Source organism: Podarcis pityusensis, assembly GCF_964106645.2.
Source record: "Podarcis pityusensis genome assembly, chromosome: 11".
NCBI classification, from domain to species: Eukaryota; Metazoa; Chordata; class Lepidosauria; order Squamata; family Lacertidae; genus Podarcis; species Podarcis pityusensis.
This window is the reverse complement of record NC_138036.1, coordinates 52094963-52104413: the sequence shown is the minus strand read 5'-3', so window position 1 is coordinate 52104413 and position 9451 is coordinate 52094963. Positions and strand designations below refer to the sequence as shown.

At 45.3% G+C, this 9451-nt stretch overlaps 1 long non-coding RNA gene across 1 annotated transcript; it reads left to right on the top strand.

Annotated features, from left to right (window-relative positions):
- The first annotated feature begins 426 nt into the window (after positions 1-426).
- LOC308458889 lies at positions 427-2449 on the top strand. Its single transcript, XR_013977759.1, has 3 exons — positions 427-518; positions 1990-2074; positions 2160-2449. It is a non-coding gene; the product is annotated as an uncharacterized lncRNA (long non-coding RNA).
- The last annotated feature ends 7002 nt before the right edge of the window (positions 2450-9451 follow it).

Sequence of the window (9451 nt, the reverse complement as noted above, 5' to 3'; positions counted from 1 at the left end):
ATCCACAAACATCAGTCTGCTTTAGCCTTGTAGCCCCCACCAACTTCCAAATCCAAAAGCCACTGGCTTCCATCCACCAACATCTGCCAGCTTCTCTTAGACGTCCGCCAGCTTCCAACCACAAATACCAGCAGCCTTCAAGCAAGCAAACTTGCCTTATTATCGCTCCCTAGCATCCCACTGCCAGAGGATTGCCTCCTTCCATTCACCACTTTGCCTCCTCCAAGTGGAAGAAACCTGGGCAGTGCTGAATGTCACATCCATTGCCAGGTGTGTCCTGCTGGAAATAGAAAAGGGCTTTCCCCTTGGCCTGCCTTTATATCCACTCAGTTGCCAAGTGCTTTTGTGACATCACAAGAAACCCACAGCCAATGGCAATAGCTGGGGAGGCATCCTCTTCATTGCTTTGAGCCTCACAATGGTGGGTGGACCTATCAGTGATTGTGTGCTTGTTTATTCAGGAAGCGAGTGGCGCTGTGGTCTAAACCACCAAAGCTTTTGGGCTTCCCAATAAGAAGGTTGGTAGTTTGAATCCTTGCAACGGGGTGAGCTTCTGTTGCTCTGTCCCAGCTCCTGCCAACCTAGCAGCTCAAAAGCACACCAGTGCAAATAGATAAATAGGTACCGCTGCGGCGGGAAGGTAAACGGCGTTTCCGTGTGCTCTGGTTTCCATCTGAAGTGGTTTAGTCATGCTGGCCACATAACCCGAAAAGCTGTCTGTGGACAAACGCCGGCTCCCTAGGCCTGAAAGTGAGATGAGCGCCACATCCCATACTTTCCTTTGACTGGACTTAACCGTCCAGGGATCCTTTACCTTTGCCTTACCTGTAGCCAAATAACATCTGGTAGGGATATGGGTTGATCACCATGAAGAGTGGACAGGGAGTATTGAGACAACATGTCCTATCCATTTGGGTCCCTTCCCTTGTCCCAAATCAACTTTTCCAGTAAGGATTGTGCTTTCATTCAGTACAGCGGATGCTTTCATCTTCACCAATACTATGCCTCATCGGTGGGGAAGCACCTCTCCCCAAGAGGGGTCATCTTTTGCTGCCATTTTTGGATTCTGCTTTAACTAATCGCTCTTCCACCATCTTGGAATCTACTGAGTGGGTGGAATCCATTATTGTCTCATCTCCCTGCATTGTCTGGGCAGCTTCACTTATGCCCCCGCAAGCCCTCATTTTGGGTTTTTAAATTGTGATGGCATCATTAAAAACCCCTGAACCGTGTAGGGGGATCATTTCATGCGAAACGGTAGCGATGTAGAACGGGTTTCATGGCAAGGGGACAGTCTAGCCTGTAGACTGAATGGGGTGACTGTGCCCCTGAAGGACCAGGTGCGCAGCCTGGGAGTCATTCTGGACTCACAGCTGTCCATGGAGGCACAGGTCAATTCTGTGTCCAGGGCAGCTGTCTCCCAGCTCCATCTGGTATGCAGGCTGAGACCCTACCTGCCTGCAGACTGATCGCCAGAGTGGTACATGCTCTAGTTATCTCCCACTTGGACTACTGCAATGCACTCTATGTGGAGCTACCTTTGAAGGTGACCCGGAAACTACAACTAATCCAGAATGCGACAGCTAGACTGGTGGCTTGGAGCAGCTGCCAAGACCGCATAACACTGGTCTTGAAAGACCTACACTGGCTCCCAGTACGTTTCCGAGCACAATTCAAAGTGTTGGTGCTAACCTTTAAAGCCCCAAACGGCCTTGGTCCAGTATACCTGAAGGAGTGTCTCTACCCCCATCATTCTGCCCAGACACTGAGGTCCAGTGCCGAGGGCCTTCTGGCAGTTCCCTCACTGCGAGAAGCCAAGTTACAGGGAACCAGGCAAAGGGCCTTCTCGGAAGTGGCACCCGACCTGTGGAATGCCCTCCCACCAGATGTCAAAGAGAACAACAACTACCAGACTTTTAGAAGACATCTGAAGGCAGCCCTGTTTAGGGAAGCTTTTAATGTTTAATAGAATTTTTTGATGTTCTGTAGGAAGCCGTCCAGAGTGGCTAGATGATGATGATGATGACGATGATTAACTGCCATGTTTGAATTGGACTACCCCGAACTCTGCATGGTGAATAATCACTACTGAAGCATGTCACACTCCCTAGCACTCAAAGCATTGTTCCTCAAAATTGCCCTCTCTTTTTATTTTGCAGATCCACGTATTTGTGTACTCACAATTTCATTGGTGAATCCTTAAAAAAAGAGATGTAAACTAAGGCCTCGGCTAATTTATGCTCATCTCTAAAACATCCTAAGAACTCTGGGATGGTTTCACCCTGCTGGAGAGTGCACAAATAGCATTCACAGAAATACTGGAGTCTTTGCCAGCTATGCCCTAGTGCCCACAGGTGAGTATAAATGTCTGGCATTTCATATTTATGTATAACAGGACTATGTAGTTAGCTGAGATATTCTAGTCTCTGACCTTTCAATGCACATTCTATCCCCACCCCTCTCTGTCTGTCTGTCTGTCTAACTACAAACATACATACCACCTCGAGCTCTTTGGAGGGATATAAACCCAATGATAAGTAAATAAATGCATAAAATGGAACAGAATAAACTTTAAGAATCCATGGACTGAGCAAAGCAGGATCCTGGTCCGACTGCACTGGCTACCAATTAGTTTCCAGGCCCAGTTCAAAGTGCTGCTTTTGACCTATAAAGCCTTAAATGGCTCAGGACTGCAATACCTCAAGGACCGGCTCTTTCCATATGAACCTACTCAGACCCTGAGATCATCTTCTGAGGTCCTCCTTTGTGTGCCTCTCCCTGAGAGGTCCGGAGGGTGAAACACAAGAACAGGGCCTTCTGTGCAGTGGCTCCTCATCTGTTGAATGCTCTCCCCAGGAAAGTTCGCCTGGAGCCTTCATTATACACTTTTCGTTACCAGGCAAAAACATCCCTTTTCAACCAGGCCTTTGGCTGATCCAATTTACATCCTGTGCCCTTTTAAAATGTGGGGGTTTTTTTGGAGGGGGGGGATATTGGTCTGTTGTTTTATTGTCATTGGGGATCTTGTGGTTTGATATCTTGATTTTATTCTGTGAACCGCCCTGAGACCCTTGGGTATAGGGCAGTATAAGAAGAAGAAGAAGAAGAAGAAGAAGAAGAAGAAGAAGAAGAAGAAGAAGAAGAAGTACTCTGGAATGCTGCTGTAATTGCATAACACATACTGTTATTTATTGTTTACTGAAAGGTTTTTGAGATTTTTATAACCAAATAACCCTCCTTCTAATTAAACAGCTTTACTGTATTTATATGTAATAGTAATAATTTATTATTACGGTTAAAGACCACTTCAAGAAGCACAATTGAGACTGCTATCACAAGAGTGAAATGGACATTTAAAACAATATACAATAACAGCTTATAGATTAAATTAAAAATAGTTGTGTGTACACAAAAAGACCTTAGGTTAAGCTAACATGCAGATATATGTCCATATAGGGCCAACCCACATGTAAATGAACCACACATGTGATAACACTGAACGACAAGGCCACCTCCTGAACTGCAGTTCCATGAGACAAGCTCTGTCTGATGATACACAGCATTTATGTTCAAGTACCAAACATGCTTCTGGGAGTCACTCCATGTCTAAAAATGGCAACACAACACAGAGATGATAGAGCACCAGGACTAGGAAGGATGTCCATGTGAAATGTATATTTTGCCCTTTTCCGGCATACCTGGGCCTTCAGTAAGCTAAAGGCGTCCGTGGAATTCTAACAACTTGCAAAGAAAGTCTGGCTGTGTTTAAAGATACAGCTTCAGTTCAGTATGTGTTCATATAAGGAGAATCCGGTGCTTATGAGTCTAGGTGTTTGGCCAACCAATCACAGAATTATGGAATATTTTTGGCATAGTTCTCTGGATAATTACACTGGTGTTGGGAATCAAACCCTGAAGAAAGAGAAAGGAACATGTACCTGTTTTGCAACAGGCTGAATCTTGCTATTTCTCAGCACTTTGGTATTAAAAATAAACAAATACTGTGAAGAATGGCGCCAGGTTGCTTAGCTGAGGCACCAGAAAGCTATCTACCATATATCTACAGCATTGTAATGCCAGAGCCAGATTACATGATGTCTAATGTATTGGCTGAGATGCTTGCGGTGCTGAGCAAACGATTCTTGAAGCCAAACCTTTCTCTTGTCTACATTAATAATTCCCAAAGATCAAGTGCCAATTTGTGACTTGGTTGGGCTTGCTTCCAACATTTGAGTCTGGACAGGAAACATGTAGTATTTATTTTAGGTGTTGAGCAATACATCATGATATTGCCACATCGACAACAGCTTGAAATCGTGACAGAGCCGAGGGAATCGTACACTTAGGTCCCATCTGCACTATATGTTTAAAGTAGTATTATATCACTTCAAACAGTCATGGCTTCAAACAAGGAATCCTGGAAACTGTGGTTTGTAAAGGGTGCAGAAAGATGTTACTGTTCTCCCAAAGCTTCAGTTCCCAGAGTGGTTTATGAATCAATCCTTTTTCCCATGGAACTCCAGAAATGGTAGTTCTGTGAAGGAAATAAGTAACTACATGGCCTTTAGAAGATATCTGAAGGCAGCCCTGTATAGAGAAGTTTTAAAATGTTTCATTATGTTTTTATGCATGTTGGAAGCTGCCCAGAATGGCTGAGGCAACCTAATCAGAATGGCGGGATATAAAACAACAACAACAACAGAATAGGATGCCCCCATTTTCATTGGAGAAATGTTGGAGGGTGTGCAAGTCTTAAAAAGTCTCAGCACCCTTACAAGCTACAGTTCCCAGGGTTCTTTGAGGAAAACCAAAAACTGTTCAAAGTGGTATAATACTGCTTTATAGTGCAGATGGGGCCATAATCTACCAAATCCATAAAGTCACACCAGCCTCTTTCTTTGCCAGTATCAACCTATTTATAAGTATAAATTTCCATGCCAACGTATTCACAAATATAATCGTCATGCATTTTACATCATTCAGCTTTAACATAAAGTCTGCCTCCCCACCATAATATAAGCTTTTTCATCTGTGTTCCAGGCTCTACAGGTCTTAAGGCCCTCCTGTTATTATCGCATTTGCTGAGGGAGAAGGCTGGGTCATCTCCTACTGCTGTATACAACAGAGAGACTCTGTGGAATGTCTGTCCTTTATTTTATCCGTAGATTAGACTTGCTCTGATTTTCCATAAGGGACAAACTTCTCTACTTCTCTACTTCAGTGTAGAAGAGTTCTGTGCACATTGTTGGTGGGCAGAAATACCATGGTGTGCTGGTCCTGGGGGCTAACTGAGAGTCGAGGTCCGAGTCCAGTCCGAAGTTGATGGTGCAGTATGGAGGCTGTCCATCAGAGCTGTAGCTGGGTCCAAGGCAGGGAGTCAGGTGGGGTCAGGAACTCTGGCAGAAGAGCAGGACAGGGTGCAGGCAGGAACAGGCTAGCAACAACATTGCTCCCACAACCTGGGACTGGGGCTGGCTGGCTTTTATCTGGCCCGAGGCATAGGGCGGCCCCGGTCCACAGGTGACTTGCCTCTCCTGGCCTGGAGGTGAGCACTCCTCCTGCAGGAACTTAGTTACCTCTGCCTCTCTGCCCTGAGCCTCTGCAGCTCAGGAGAGGCTGGAGGGTTACCGGACCCAGAGGCAACCTCCTCTTCCCCTGATGGGGCTGAGAGTGGAGCACCTGCAGGCAATGGGTCCTCCATCACCTCAGGGGCCAGAGCAGACTCAGCTGGTGCCTGCACCTGAGGATCCAGCACAGGTGAGGACCCTTCAAGCTCAAGCCCCAGCCCCGGCTCAGATGGTTCTGGAGGCGGGGACTCCTGTGCAGGCTGGAATTCCTCAGGTTCAACCTCTGAGTCCGAATCCCAGGCCATCACATATGGACTGAACAAAGGTGGAGGGTGACCCATGTCCAAGCACATTCGCATATCCTCCAACATTTCTCCAATGAAAACAGGGATGTCCTAAGGAAAAGCGGGACATTCTGGGATCAAATAAAAAACAGGGACCATTTCTGTAAATCTGAGACTGGAAAATAGGGACACGTGGAGGGTTTGTATCTGGTGTTGTGTCACTCCACAACCACTGGTATGAAGGTAGTTTCACGCCATATGGCATGATATCGACCCAAAAGTCACAGCTCCGTAACGCAAAAGATAATGCAGTGTAAAAGGAACAGCAGAAACCAGGACAGATGTGCTAGCATTAAAACCAGGAAAACTAAAGCAATAATATCAATGTGTGAATGCACCCCTTGTCTGCTAAGTGCATCCTTAAACTATGCAATTTGCTCCTACAAGATGTTGTGATGGCAACTAACTTGAATGGATTTTAAATGAGTTTAGACATATTCATGGAGAATGAGGCTCTCAGTGCCTACCAGAGGTAAGGTAAAGGACCGCAGGATGATTAAGTCCAGTCAAAGGTGATTATGGGGTTGCGGTGCTCATCTTGTTTTCAGGCCAAGAGAGCCAGCCTTTGTCCAAGACAGCTTTCCAGGTCATGTGGCCAGCATTATTCAACCGCTTCTGGCACAACGGAATACTGTGACAGAAACCAGAGCGCACGGAAACACCATTTCCCTTCCCACCGCAGCTGTACCTATTTATCTACTTGCACTGGTGTGCTTTCAAACTGCTAGGTTGGCAGGAGCTGGGACACAGTAACAGAAGCTCACCCCGTTGCGGGGATTCGAACTGCCAACCTTCTGGTTGGCAAGCCCAAGAGGCTCAGTGGTTTAGACCACAGCGCCACCCATGTCCCCACCAGAGTACAAACTCTCCAATGTCAGAGGCAGCATGCCTCTGGATATCAGCTGTAGGGCATCCCAAGTGAGGAAAATGCTATTCCATAGATGTCCTTTGCAGGCTTCCCACTGGCATCTCCTTGGCAACTGTAAGAATGGGATGCTGGACTACTTTGAAGACTGAAATAAATCCATCTTTGAAAGTTGTGATAGACAAGCAAACTGTGTGCTCCTCAAGGGACAACTCACACAACCAAATATATGTGGGCCATTTAATGCCCCCAATGAACATTAGAAAAGATAGCAGGGAGGAGAATAGATGGTCACATAAAAATATGGCTGAAGCAATGAGAACTGGTGAATGTATTGGGTTGCAAATGAGACTTGTGGCGTAGACATGCCTTAATGATGTATACTATTGTAATACAAAGGTACATATCAGATTGGGGATTTGGGGAAGAAGGTGAAAGGCAGAAAAGAGTTATATATCATACTGTAACCAGACAATTTGGTTGTACATTTAAGGTTTAAGACTGTCAGTTTCCAAAAGTTATTTCAGTTTGTCTGCTGTTAAAAAAAGATGAAACCAGATTTAAGGCTACTGTTTTCTCCATTAAAGATTAAGATACTATAAGCTTGCAGTAAAAACAGTGGTCAGTAACCTGAGCAGAGTGCTAATGAGACTTTTTCAGCGTAAGGTTATGAAACTATTTCAGGCAGTAAAAAAAAGGACAATTGCTGTGATGTATAATGAGCTGTCCACATTTAAACCTCAAGCATATTCAGACAAGCTAAATTATACTGCAAAAGGAGGGGTATATAATGCCATAGGATTAACTTCCCACTCAGGAGACAGATGCAACAATACGGAGAAAGCTGAGAAATTATTTTCTTGTAATAGCAGAGCTATGAAAGACTCCAAGCATTCTCTTTTGGAGTGAAATTTATAACACGTATTTATTAGCTTGTTAGCTCAGAGGCCATGAGTGACAATAGACTAAAATAAGAAATGGCTATTATGAGAAGTGTCGTGGAATCTGCTCACAAAGAGGGGCTTCCCAACGCCCACATTACACTGGACTGAAGATGATTCCTCAGAGGTTTTTTCCCCATTGTTCTCCATGAGAAATGCCTATTTCTCCATGAGAGAGAGTTGCAAGGATTGCTGAGGAGGGGGTGTTCTCAAGGGCCACTGACCCTCAGTCTCCTGAGACGTGAGGTCCCCCCCTCCGTTTTCCCTATTCTCATATCAGTTGTAGAGTGTTTAGTTACATGGAGGAGCAGACCTGAGATTGCAGTATCACCACAGTCTAGATTACTTAACCCAATAAAGCTATTTTACTGATGAAATACAGAGAAATGAAAACAATGAGGAAATAGCAGGCAGTTTAAGGGCAGGGGCAAAGAATAAAGCTACGTTTAATGCTCTGGCTTTTGATGGTGCCTCCAGGCTGTCAGTAAAACATACATAAGGATGCTTAGTTTGGTCAGAATCGAGCGTACACCTCCAGAGTTAACACTAAATACATTTGTTGTTGTTGTTGTTTAGTCATTCAGTCCTGTCCGACCCTTCGTGACCCCATGAGCACGGCAGGCACTCCTGTCTTCCACTGTCTGCCACAGTTTGGTCAGACTCATGCTGGTAGCTTTGAGAACACTGTCCATCCATCTCATCCTCTGTCGTCCCCTTCTCCATCTTTCCCAGCATCAGGGTCTTTTCCAGGGAGTCTTCTCTTCTCATGAGGTGGCCAAAGTATGGGAGCCTCAGCTTCAGGATCTGTCCTTCCAGTGAGCACTCAGGGCTGATTTCCTTAAGAATGGAGAGGTTTGATCTTCTTGCAGTCCATGGGACTCTCAAGAGTCTCCTCCAGCACCATAATTCAAAAGCATCAATTCTTCGGCGATCAGCCTTCTTTATGGTCCAGCTCTCGCTTCTATACATCACTACTGGGAAATCCATAGCTTTAACTATACAGACCTTTGTCAACAAGGTGATGTCTCTGCTTTTTAAGATGCTGTCTAGGTTTGTCATTGCTTTTCTCCCAAGAAGCAGGCGCCTTTTAATTTCGTGACTGCTGTCACCATCTGCAGTGATCATGGAGCCCAAGAAATACATTACTTCTGGTAAATAAGCCACCATAGCCACTAGAGGGCCATTAATATTTGTGCCCCAGGCTGTTTAGACTCACAGGACTGCCATACATTTGAAATTTCCCGGACATAGCCTGGATGCGGTCCTCGTAAACTGTGTCTGGACAGAAGTCCCTGAAATGTATGGACGTGTGGCAACTCATGTCGGAAGTGTAGATTTTGGCTCAAAGCTTCTTCTTTTTTTAGATTTGGCATTATTTTCAGCTGTCCTACCTCACTAGTCAGGTAAAACTGTAGATGGTCACAGGATCGTGACAAAGAATCCCACCCTTACTTTGAAAAAGTAGGAGGTCAGGGGTGCTGCAGCCAGAATCTTCTATTATGCAAGTACAGCAGTACCTTGGTTCTCGAACGGAATCTGTTCAACTTCTGAAAACGTCCAAAAACCAAGGCAGGGCTTCCGATTGGCTGCAGGAGCTTCCTGCACTCAATTGGAAGCCATGTTGGATGTTTAGCTTTCCCTAAAAAAGTTCACAAACCAGAACACTTACTTGCGGGTTTTGGTCCATTTGGGAGCCAAAACATTCAAGTCACAAGGCGTTCGAGACCCAAGGTA